Source organism: Nomascus leucogenys, chromosome 18, assembly GCF_006542625.1.
Source record: "Nomascus leucogenys isolate Asia chromosome 18, Asia_NLE_v1, whole genome shotgun sequence".
In the NCBI taxonomy this organism is placed as follows: Eukaryota; Metazoa; Chordata; class Mammalia; order Primates; family Hylobatidae; genus Nomascus; species Nomascus leucogenys.
This window is the reverse complement of record NC_044398.1, coordinates 92600254-92612841: the sequence shown is the minus strand read 5'-3', so window position 1 is coordinate 92612841 and position 12588 is coordinate 92600254. Positions and strand designations below refer to the sequence as shown.

Below are 12588 nucleotides of genomic sequence, written 5' to 3'. Positions count from 1 at the left end.
AACCCCCTGCCCTTGCAGTCTCCAGCTCAACGCTCACCCAAGGCTCCCTTCCCCCACTCCTCCCCTGGGTCTGCTGAGACGCTGGGGGTACATCACGATGGTTATTGGGGTGCCCTTGTGAACTACCAGATAGGAAGCGATGGTCCCTGTGCCTTCCAGCCCTTGCTGGGCTTAAACAAATATCATCAGAACTAATGGCAGAGGAGAAAATCTGACTTAACTTAGGGCTAGAAAGCGTCCCTGAAAAAATGGTGGCTTTTTTTTTTTTTTTTTTTTTAAAAGACAGAGTCTCGCTCTGCCACCCAGGCTGGAGTGCAGTGGTGCAATCACAGCTCACTGTAGCCTTGAATTCCTAGCCTCAAGCAATCTTCCCGCCTTAGCCTCTGGAGTACCTAGGACGACAGGTGCACACCACCACACCCAGCTAATTTTTATTTCGCTTTATTTTTGAGACAGAGTCTTGCCCTGTCACCCAGAGCTTGAGCGCAGTGGCGTGATCTCAACTCACTGTAACCTCTGCCTCTTGAATTCAAGCAATTCTCCTGCCTCAGCCTCCCGAGTAGCTGGGACTACAGGCATGTGCCACCACACCTGGCTAATTTTTGTATTTTTAGTAGAAACAGGGTTTCTTCATGTTGGCCAGGCTGGTCTTGCACTCCTGACCTCGTGATCCACCCACCTCGGCCTCCCAAAGTGCTGGGATTACAGGCATGAGCTACCACGCCTGGCTGGCTAATTTTTACTTTATTTTTTTGTAGAGATGGGGTCTCACTGTGTTGCCCAGGCTGGTCTCAAACTCCTGGCCTGAAGTGATCCTCCTGCCTCGGCCTTCCAAAGTGCTGGGATTATGGGCATGAGCCACCATGCCTGGCCTGGTATGAGTCTTTTTTTTTTTTTTTTTGGTTGAGAATTGAATCGGCTTTCTTTTAAAATTATTTTCTTTTTTTTTTTTATTATACTTTAGGTTTTAGGGTACATGTGCACAATGTGCAGGTTCGTTACATATGTATCCATGTGCCACATTGATTTCCTGCACCCATTAACTCATCATTTAGCATTAGGTATAGTCTTAAAGGTATTAAAGGATAAAGAGAATTAGCTGGACAGAGAGACGAAGGGAACGTGGAAGAAGAAGAAGGGCAAGGGAAAGAGCAGGTAGAAGCAGTGGTGACAGAGGATTAAGAGTTGCAGGAACTGGCAGGGTCCGGTGGCTCATGCCTGTAATCCCAGCACTTTGGGAGGCTGAGGCGGGCGGATCGTGAGGTCAAGAGATAGAAACCAGCCTGGCCAACACGGTGAAACCCTGCCTCTACTAAAAATACAAAAATTACCTGGGCGTGGTGGTGTGCGCCTGTAGTCCCAGCTACTTGGGAGGCTGAGGCAGGAGAATCGCTTCAACCAGGGAGTCGGAGGCTGCAGTGAGCTGAGATCACGCCACTGCACTCCAGCCTGGTGACAGAGCAAGACTCAGTCTCAAAAAAAAAAAAAAAAAAAAAAAAAAAAAAGAGCTGCAGGAACTAAGAAAAAAGAGTAGGCTAGAGTAGAAAGCAACAGGGGAGAGTGATGAGTCCAGAGAAGGGGTTAGACCAGTACGTTTCACCACCAACCACACTGGGGCACCTTAAACCCCTGTGCCCTGGCCCCTGCCTCCAGAGATTCTGAGATAATTACTTTCAGGTGGGGACTGGAAATCAGCATTCTATCCAGATTCCCCAGGAGATTCTGAAGGGCAGCCAGCCAAGGACCTCTGAGTCAGATCACGTAAGGCTTGGTTTTTGCTTAGGAGCAGTTGAAACTACTGAAGAATTTTAAGTGGGGCAGGGGAAGAGTGACTTGATCAGCTTTGTGTCTCTATCAGATCCTTCTGGATGCATATGGGAAATGGACTGCAAGGCCATAGTGGATGTGGGGACACAGGTCATGAAGCTTGTGCAATTGTCAAGGCAAAAGATGGCAGCGGTCTGGGCCAAGATAGAAGCCACTGAGATGAAGAGAGGGGATGGATTCCAGAAGGACTGAAGGTTTGCATGAAGAGACAGAGGACTGCTCCAGGCTTCCACTGTAAGCCAGTGATGGGTGGTGGTGGTGTATACTGAGAGGCCACCACTGTTGGCTCAAAGACCAGCCTGGTCCACTGCTGTCAGCCTCTCCTGGGCTCTAGGCCCTGGGCTTTAGGGCTCATGACCGTCCATTTGAATTTCAAGACACTTTCCACATTAATAAGAGAGAGGACTCAAGGCTCCCTTGCCACATTTTACTCAAAAGATCATATCACGTGATGATTTAAATATATTCAGAAAAGTAAATGAGGGAGCAGGAGAAAGAGGGGATTTTTCATTTTTCTTCTGTACCCTAGACAGACAAGGGCAAAGACCCTTAAAAGATTTAGGTTGCAGCTGGGCACAGTGCTTCATGCCTGTAATCCCAGCACTTTGGGAGGCTGAGGAGGGAGGATCACTTGAGGCCAGGAATTTGAGAGCAGCCTGGTGACAAAGCAAGACCCCAGTATCTAGAAAAAATTTAAAAATTAGCTGGGGGCACCTGTGGTCCCAGCTACCCAGGAGGCTGAGGACAGAGGATCACTTGAGCCCAGGTGTTCGAGGCTGCCGTGAGCTGTGACTGCACCACTACACTCCAGCCTGGGTGACCCAGCGAGATCCTGTCTCAAAAAAAAAAAAAAAAAGATTTCGGTTTCTCTTGACCCTCCCGTAGATGACCTTCCATCCACTGCTAGATAAATTCCATTACAGAGGCCGAGTCCATTTTTGTTCACTGCCTGGCACACAGTAAACAGCCAATAAATATTAGAATGAACACACGAGGAATAAATCAGCATAGATGACCTGTCACAGAACTCCCAAGTTCAGGAATTAAGGATTATCTCCAGAATAAATGTCACAGCCTGGGAGTTAGTTTCCAAATAGCACCCTCTCGACCCTCCACATGTCTGTACACAGCCCCCCTGTAGCACCCCACAATCCAATTCTCTGATCCCACTGGCATCTGCCTACTGTCTTCAGAATGCACCTGTCACCCCTCAGCAGACACCATGTTATTCATGCCACAGTTAGTAAGCAGTCATTCTGGGACAGATGAGGACCTCAAGGCTGGAACACTGTGATGAGTTAGAGAAGCTCCCATCCCCACTCCAAAGACAAATGTCCACTATAAGGACAACTGGGACCCCAAAGCATCTCCTCCATCAGTTCTATGAGAGAAACAGAACTCTTCACTTCACAGTGAAAGGGAGTGGTCAGCAGGGGTTTTTGTTTTTGTTTTTGTTTTAAGAGATGGGGTCTTGCTCTGTCGCCCAGGCTAGGGTGCAGTGGCGCAGTCTCAGCTCACTGCAGCCTCAAACTACTGGGCTCAAGCGATCCTCCCACCTCAGCCTTCAGAGCAGCTGGGACTACAGGTGCGTGTCACCATGCCTGGCTAATTTTTCTATTTTTTTGTAGAGACAGGGTCTCATTATGTTGCCCAGGCTGGTCTCAAAACTCCTGTGCTCAAGCAATCCTCCTGCCTAAGCCTCCCAAAATTCTAAAATTACAGGCCTGAGCCACCACACCTGGCCACGGTTAACCCCCGTGAACAGCACTCAGACTGGAAACACATTATGTTCATTGGCATCTGCAATGTGACGTTCCGAGAGGGATGCTCCATGGGGACTGGACGACACCTGCTCAGACTGGTCACCATTTCCTTATCTCTGGATTTCCAAAACAATCCCTAACTGGTCCATCCATGGAGTCTCTGACCCCCCACAGCCAAAGGCATCATCTCTCCCCATCCTCACACCTGCACAACCTCCATTGCTTACCAAGGTCAGGGAAAATGAGTGCATTATTACTGAAGTCGGTAATTCATGCAGATACTCTCTTGGTTACAGATAAGGCTTGAGATAAGATTGTATCCTTTCAATCCAGTTCCTTCCCTACCCTCCCATCAGAGACAACCACATGGACCTACTCCGATGTCTCCTTCCAGACATTGTTCCTCATATAAACATGTGAGGCCACAGAAAGTACAACAAGAATTTATGTTTCTGTTTATATGAATAATACATTTTTCCACATACACTTCTCCTGGTTGTTCTTTTTTTAAACTCAGTAATGCCATAAAGCTCTTTCCATATGGGTACAATGGATAAACTTTTTTTTTTTTTGAGACAGAGTCTTGCTCTGTCACCCAGGCTGGAGTGCAATGGCATGATCTCGCCTCACTGCCACCCCCATCTCCTGGGTTCAAGCGATTCTTGTGCCTCAGCCTCCCAAGTAGCTGGGATTACAGGTGCACACCACCACGCCCAACTAATTTTTGTATTTTTGGTAGAGATGGGGTTTCACCATATTGGCCAAGCTAAACCTGAACTCCTGAACTCAAGTGATCCGCCTGCCTTGGCCTCCCAAAGTGCTGGGATTAGAGGCGTGAGCTACCGTGCCCGGCCCCTTGTTCTTTTTAACTGCTGTAAAATATTCTGCAAAATGGCTGATGGATATTTAGGTTGCTTCCACTTTTCCTTTTCTCTATTTCCTACCTATCATTGGATATTCTATTCCAATAATGCTCCATGAGCATCCTCACGCCTGCCTCCCTAGCCAGGTTCTTGGGGATGTGGAAGGGAAGCCAACTTCACACTGTGGCCCCCCTCATCGCTTCCTGCTCCATCTCCCTCCCTTCATACACTCAGCACTGAAGGCAAACCAGGCACCCATTGCTCCTGCAGCAGGGGTCCCTGCTCGCAATCTCTGCCTTTTCTTTTTCAAAATTATCCTTTTTTTTTTTTTTTTTTTTTTTGAGATGGAGTCTCGCTCTGTCACCCAGGCTGGAGTGCAGTGGCGCAATCTCAGCTCACTGCAAGCTCTGGGTTCACACCATTCTCCTGCCTCAGCCTCCCGAGTAGCTGGGACTACAGGCGCCTGCCACCACGCCAGGCTAATTTTTTTGTATTTTTAGTAGAGACTGGGCTTCACCATGTTAGCCAGGATGGTCTCAATCCCCTGACCTCGTGATCCACCCGCCTCAGCCTCCCAAAGTGCTGGGATTACAGGAGTGAGGAGCTTGCATTCTTGGACTTGTCACCCCCATTGCTAGATGATAACTTCTTCTGAAGACAGGGAAATTCCCCATTGTATTGCCAAAGCCTGCAGCAGCTCACTGCACAGAGTTGCTTAATAATAACCCATCAAGATTAAAGTGAGGAAGCCAGCATCTCCCTCTCAGCCTTCCTTTGGTTCAAGCAAACCACAAACAAATCAAGCCACTTCCATGTGCATCAATATATCATCTCTTCTGATCCATAGACAACTGGCAAAGGTCATCAGAGTGGAATCATGACCCTCATTAAAGATGAAGGGACTCCCTTGGAAGCTAAGTGGCAGGTCTCGGTCCGAAGCTGAATATAGGGGCCTCTTTGCAACACAGGGGCTTGGTCTGGGAGCTCTCAGATATTTCCGGATGAGCCATGTTTCCAAAAAGTGCGACACGTCCATCCCAGCCCCTCTTATAAAACCATCTCCCAAAAAGCAGGCACTCTAGTACTCAGCTTTTTGCCAAACGCAAGGACCACTGTGCTTATTAACTAAATTCTTTGAGTATCTTAAAATGTTTTAAAGTTTACAGCACCAACTTTTGTTTCAACCCAAGCAGAAGTATCTGTGAAACCATGAGTTTGTGTGCTACTTACATTTTTTTCCCCCAATGCCAATCAAGAAGAAGACATAATTATTCTTTTCTGTTTTTATGCCATGGGCCTTTGAGAATTATCTTGTGCGCCACCAGCGGTAACACGTTTTTGGAAAACATTCAGAAGATCAACAAAAAAACTTTGGGTCTTATTTACTCACTGCAAGTTTCTTAAATTCCTTGCATGTTGAGGAAAGACAGTTCAGAGAAGTTTGTGATCAGGTCATCAAGAGAGAAATCTTCAAAGTGCACAACTTTGCTATTGGGAAAAGCTTGCTTGATCTTAGACTACGAGCGGTCTGCACTGAGAGGCTTGGCTTGTCTGTCTGTATATCCTGCGTGGTGATGGCGATTTTGCATCCTAGATTTCTCAGGACAATCCTGGTGTCAAATATCACCCTGGTGACCCCTCCCTCAGCTCTGGACCCAGAGTTCCAGGAAGCTTCTAGAAGCTGATGTCATCTAGCCTGTCCCTAAAGAGCAGGAACTGGAGAAGTCTCTTCTTCATCCTCAGTCCCTTAACAGAAGCCCAGCTTGCCAAGGAAGATGAGGGCCCCAGGAATTCAATTATTCACTTTAACAACTACTCATTAAGCACCGGAGATACTGCATGAACAAAACCAGCAGTGTCTCTGCACGGGAAGGAGGGAGGGACTCATTCGGCCAGTTCTCCTCCAGCCTCTTTCCTCCCTATATCCTGCCCCAAGATGGGCCAGCGTTCCCAGGGTTCAACAGCTTTGCCCGGGAGCAACCCAGTGCTCAGTGGGAAGTGACCTACTGCCTGAGCGGAGGTCTTGCTCACCACTGTCCCATCAGCACGGGAGCACGGAAATCCAGCATCCTGGACAGATGACACGTGCTATAAGGGTCCCAGGCCTTGGGCACCTGGGCCTGGAATCCCACTGACCTCCCCTCAGCTGTGGCCTAGATCTAGTCCTGGGTCGGCTGCCAAATTGCTGTGTGACCTGGGCAAGTCACTCCACCTCTCTGAGTGTCCCTAGCTGTCAGTGTCATACTGGGACTTTCTAAGGTCCTTATGCCCTGAAATTCTCCAATCTTAGCCCAGGGCTGTCCCGAATGCAGTGAGCTCTCACCCTTTCAGGCACCTGAAGGAGCATGAGTACCTCTGGAACAGAGCAGGAGCAGGACGGGTGCTCCCATCACCACCAGCCTCCACTCAGGTGTCAGGTTACCAGCCCGGCACTCTCTCGCTGGGTGGCAGCTCTGCCTCTGATATTTTTAGACTCCCCCCTGGCCTGTCCCTAACAAGAGCCAGATGCATCTGATTCCTGCCACAGTGCTGCCGAAAATGCATTCTTTGGCTAACTTCTGCAGGGAGCCAGACTTCACCACTCCTGGGGTGAGAAGGGGAGACTGCTCGGCCTGTCACCACCACACCAATCCCCATTCCTTCCCTGCACATGCTGAAGCCATCGTCCAAGAGTCAGGCCTCCATCCCTTCTATGATGCCAACTGCCCTCTTCCTTCATACCAGCTGCTGCTGCCAATCACCTGCCCTCCTGAGACACCCCGACACACACACACACCCCTCCTGCACAGGCATCCCGAGGCTGGCCTTTAACTCTCTCCTCTGGGAGAGATCTGCCCCCTCAATCCCAGTGCCTGGGGCCCTACCCCACCTTTGGGTAAGTAATGTCACCGCCTCCCCTCTGGAACTCCCATGGCTGGAGAGCCCCGCCCTGTCCCCACCTTAACCCCTGTGGCCCGTGTCAGAGTCCCCACTTGGCTACAGAGCTGGGAAGCAGCCACATGTTGCCCCCACCGACCCCACACACACACAATTATCTGACCTCCCCCACCACCCTGCAAAAGGAGGGTGGCTGGACTCCTGCTTCCCAAACAAACCTCCCCAAGCAGCCAGCAGTCCAGCGCCAGCCCATCTGGCCTGGAAGGACATTTATATATTTTCATCTCGGCAGACTTCCCCTCCTGCTCCCGTCTGGCGGAGTTTACTATGACAAAGAAGTGGCCTTTGCTGTGCCCTCACTGACCTGGAAGGCTGTATAGCAGAGGCGAGGGCAGGAGAGTGTCACTCTATGCCTAGGGTGAAAAATGGGCTGGTTGATCCTCCCTGTTAATTACCTGTTGCTGGAAAATGGGGAGTCTGTGCACATAGGCATGTGGTTGTAGCTCCTACTATGAAGATATTATGTGAGAGACAGAGGAAAGAAACTGAGGTGAAACATTCACTTCCATTCCGGGAAGAAAGGATTTAAGTGCCATTACTGGGGTGGGGGTGGAGAAGCAGGGACGGGTTGCTAAATGGATGTGCTCCGCAGCCACAATAAAATGCCACCAAGCCCTTTTAGCCCCTCATTAGCTAGACCCTAATCTGGGGTGGTGCCAGCCAGAGCGGGTGCACCCTCTCCTCCGGCCCGAGGTGGGGCAGTGTCAGCCCCAAGCCTCACCCTCCTCATAGGGACATTTCCGCCTGGCCCTGCCCTCACCCACTCAGCTGGTCAACTCCATGGTTTCCAACACAAACACATTCTCTGGATTTCAGGCGCACCTCAATCTCTCCACTTGAGGGGCAGAGGAGGCTCCAGGTTATGTGGCCAACCCTCTGCCTCCTACTCGACTCCCTGGTTCCCCATGGGATGGAGGTGGTGAGATCCAAAAACCTTCAGTGGGAAAACAGGTTCTGCACCTTCCTGCCACCTCCACGCCTCTCCCTGGGCTGTAGTCTTGGCATTTGCCAAGGCCCCCGTGGGCATCCACGCCCTGTTTTCCCCAGAAGGGTCTCCCCTCATTCCCTGCAAACCAGCAGGGCATCTCCAGGTGGAAAGAAGGGAAGGGCTTGGGGAGACAGATGGAGGTTCAAGGTCTAGTTCTTTGCATTTACCAGCTCAGTGGCCTTGGGCAAACCGACTTAGATCTCTAGCCTGTTTCCCCACTTGCAACAGGAGAGTGTGCTGGAAACAGCTCAGGGGTGAGGCTCCCAGGGAGAAATGGAGATGGGGGGCGAGCACCAGCCAACTGCAAACCTCCAGCAGCTCAGGTCGCCATCCTTCCCCTTGTGTGACTCCTGGGAAACCAGGACCCCGTCCCTTCCTCATCCTCTTTAAGCTTTCTTAACTGAAGGCCGAATTCCAGGAAGAGGTGCCCAGCAATAATGTGTCGGTTCTTAGATTTCTCTCTGATTCAGACTGGAGTGCAGAGGTGGCTAGAGGTGGCTTTTAAAAAAAATTTATGATAAAATATGCATAACATCATAATCATCATTTTAACCAATAAGTATACAACTCAGTGGCATTAAATACCTTCACAGTACTGTGTAACCATTGCCACTATGTATACCCAAAACTTTTTTATCCTCCCCAACAAAAACTGTCCCATTAAACAGTAACTCCCGGTTCCCAGGTACCCCCAGCCCCTGGCAACCACCATTCTACTTTCTGTCTATAAAATTTGCCTATTCTAGGTGTCTCATAAAAGTACAATCACACCGTATTTGAACTGGAGGCTTCTTAAGTCCCTCACCAAGCCCCTTACTTAGACACAGCTGAATTATAAGTTCAAGGTGCACACACACCCTCAAAGCTTGGGAGGGGCAGTACTCCCTTCCCCAAACCCGAAGCTGGCAGGGGTTGGACTCTGTGGCCTGGAGGGAATGCTTTGCCCTGTGGTGTCTTCGGAGTCCCCATGTCCAGCCCCACATCTTCACCTAAAAGACCTCCCTGGAGGGCGCTCAGATCTCTGGATTTGGGGAGGGCGTAGAATCCACACCCCGAGCTGCAGCCTCCCCTCCCTCTGGAACCCATGGGTGTGGTCTTGCTTCTTTAAAGCCCCCCAAGCCCTACTAGAGTTGGCAGGGAGAGAGGTGTCATCCCAGAAGCGCCTCCGGGCTCCTCCACCGCTCCTGACCCCCAAGAAGTCGCTCCTCGTCGCTCGGGGGCGCGACGGAGCAGCGGCGGGGGCCTAGAGGGGTACGCAGCCCAGGAGGACCCGCTGGCCCGGCCTGGCGCACTAGTCCTGCCCCCGAGGCGAGGCTGGGGACGCTGCCCAGGAATCCCTCACGCGACCTGGGGATCTCCCTGGACTCCAAGAGCCCCGGGTGTGAGTCCGGCGGGGCGAGGGGAGGCGCCCTGACTCCTCCCCAAACTTTTCCCGCCCGCTTCGGCTCAAAAGGCGTGGGAAGCTGTCCTGGGGTGGGGAAGTGGAATTCGGGGGCCCGAGCGAGCGTGGCGCAGACCAGAGGTCGGCGGCATGGGTGGCACCTCGGCCCTCCCGTTACTGTCACCAATTCCGGGGGCTGCTCCCGGTCCAGTAAGTGGAGAGGTCGCGTCCCTGCTGCCCGAGCGTACGCGATCCCGGGGCCGCCCACGGATGTCGCCCCGCGCCCTGGGCGCGCCCGCAACTCACCCGGCGCTGGCGGCTGCGCTGGCTGCTGGATCGACGGACAGGCTGGGGTGCGAGGCGAGGCCGCCGGGCTGTTTTGAAGCTCTGGGCTGGGACTGCGCGCCCTCCCTCCACCCTCTTGGCGGCGGAGCCCCTCCTTCCCCGATCCCGCCTCCCGGGCCGTGACGTCAGGAGCCGGGAGAGCCGAGTGGGAGGGGCCGCCGGCGGAGGGAGGGGGCCCTGGAGGGAAAGGCCGAGGCCGGGAGCGCCCTGGCGCCCCCCAGTCCCAACCCGCCTCCCTGCGGCTCTGTGGCCAAGTTTGGGGCGGAGCCGGTGGCACGGGCCCGAGGGAAAAGGGAGAAAGGGAGGCTCCCGGGAGCAAGGGGCTTCCCTTCTCTGCAGGTTTCCACATCCTTCTAGTTCTCTTTCCTCTCCTCTTCTCCCCTTTTCTTCCCCTTCCCGAAGGAGTTTTGGAATCCGGGCTCCCTGCTCTAGAACCCCTTCTCTGGCCTTTTATGAACTTCCTGAGCTCGTCCATAATCTCCCCTGTCTCAGTTTCCTCTTCTGGGAATGGGAGTGATTATAGGTCGGAAGGTGATAATACGTCCACGGTGTTTGGCTCACGGTACCTACTCCATAGACGTCAGCCATTGTTATTTTTATCATCTCACCTGGAGGCCTGGCCTTGGTGTGAGATGCCCAGCAACCAGTCTTTAGACTCTTCCAGGACCCCCCGTTCACTCCCCCACCCCACCAATACACACACACACACACACACACACACTCACACTCACACAAACCACTCCCCACAGCCTTTCAACCCACAGTCCTGGAATTTAGTGTCCCTGGAAATCACATCAAAGGAACTGCCTTTCTTTCCAGCCTCAGTTTCCCCATCTGGAAACTGGGAGGGCTGATCTGCTCTAGGGGCTCTTGGGAGGATGGGGGAGACCAGAGGCGCCTGAGCCCCATCGTGTGTGTGTGTGGAAGGAGGGACTGGGAGTCAGTGTATTTTTACAAATTGGAGAAATTCCAAAAGAGGGTCACAACATATAACAGTATATTTTAAAACTTTTAATTTAACAAGTTCGTGTTACTTGCACATACCCCAGAATACAAGGCAATTGACTTGTGCCACTGACAAGAGAATGAGAAACCCTTTTAAGAAATGTTAATTTATTGTGCAATCGTGTGCTGTGGTTGGACTCCATGTTTAGATTTTCTGTTGAGCATCTTTTTTTAATCCTGCTGAGGAGCTCTGTCATGAGAGGGCCTTCTTGGGTCTAAATTAGAGATGCTTGGGGAATTTGAGATCCCCTCTAAAGGGCCACCCCCTCCCCCAGGCCTTGAGCTTCCCAAGTTGGCCTAGGGTCTGACCTGCCAAATCTCCTTTAATTCTACGGTTAACCAAGACTCACATCCCCCAAGATAATTGTGTGTGTGTGTGTGTGTGTGTGTGTGTGTGTGTGTGTGTGTGTGTGGAGCTGGAGAAGGGACAGGAAGGCACTAATATGAACTGAGTCCTCTTCCTCCATAAAAGGGGAGGAGGGTGAGGTCTGGTTGCTATAGAGGAGGGCCAGGCAGGGCCCACCTACCTGCCTATGGCCATGTGGAGGACAGAGAAAACCCCAAAGTCTCCCAGAATGGAAAGGCCAGGTAGGGGATGGAGCAGGCAGGTTTCCACATTTGCTGAAGGCTTAGTGTGTGCCAGTTACTTTACAAATATAATCTTCAATAGAACACGGCAGCCCTGCAAAACAAGTTACCCTCATTTTATCCGTGAAGAAACTAAGGCTCAGAGAAGCTACACCAGTAACTTACCCAAAGGCTCTATGCAATTGATAAAGTTTGCATTTGAACCCAGACTCAGTGCAGCAAACCCCATTCTCCTCTTTCCACCCTATCACTATTCACCAAATGCTAACCACACTCAAGCTCTAATTTTTGCCATTTCCACCTTCCACCTGAACTAGTATTCACTTAAGTGTTTTCTTTAAATGAACTCCGTTGATTTTAATATGTTTATTTGAAAAGAAAGCCCTATATTGCCACGGTAAACAGGAAACCAGTGCCATCTGCCAAAAATAGAAGACAAACTTATGAATATAAACACTATTGAAATAAAACAGTGTTAGTAAATTGTAGCCAGATACTGTTGCCTGAAAGAGTCCGTGAGCGTGAGGTTTACGGTCTATTAAAAAGGGAGCCAGGTGCTTACCTGTAATCCCAGCTGCTCGGGAGGCTGAGGTTGAGGGATCGCTTGAGCCTGCGAGTTCCGAGGCAGCCTAGGCAACATAGCAAGACCCTGTCTCTTAAAAAAACAGTGGGGGCGATCAGCAAGATGTTAAAAGCATGCTAACACAGAGAAGTCTTTCTCCTGTTATCAGAACTATTGCAAGATCATTGGAAAAGACAGTCATGTCCTCACTCTGATTCAGAGCCAGGAGATGCCTCCTCCCTGTACTATCTCCCAAGCCACCAGCTGGTGGGGTGTGTCCCAACTGGAAAGAACCTGCCCCGACCCCCAAGATCCCTCTCCAAGACCCA

At 51.2% G+C, this 12588-nt stretch overlaps 1 protein-coding gene across 1 annotated transcript in view; it reads right to left on the bottom strand.

The window, feature by feature from the left end:
- The window catches only part of EMP2 (epithelial membrane protein 2), a 48690-nt gene extending 38458 nt beyond the window's left edge, over positions 1–10232 (bottom strand). The window contains exon 1 of the mRNA XM_030798379.1: positions 10066–10232. The gene's annotated coding sequence lies outside the window, so the exon portion shown is untranslated. The remainder of the gene's footprint in view (positions 1–10065) is intronic.
- Positions 10233–12588: the final 2356 nt, after the last annotated feature.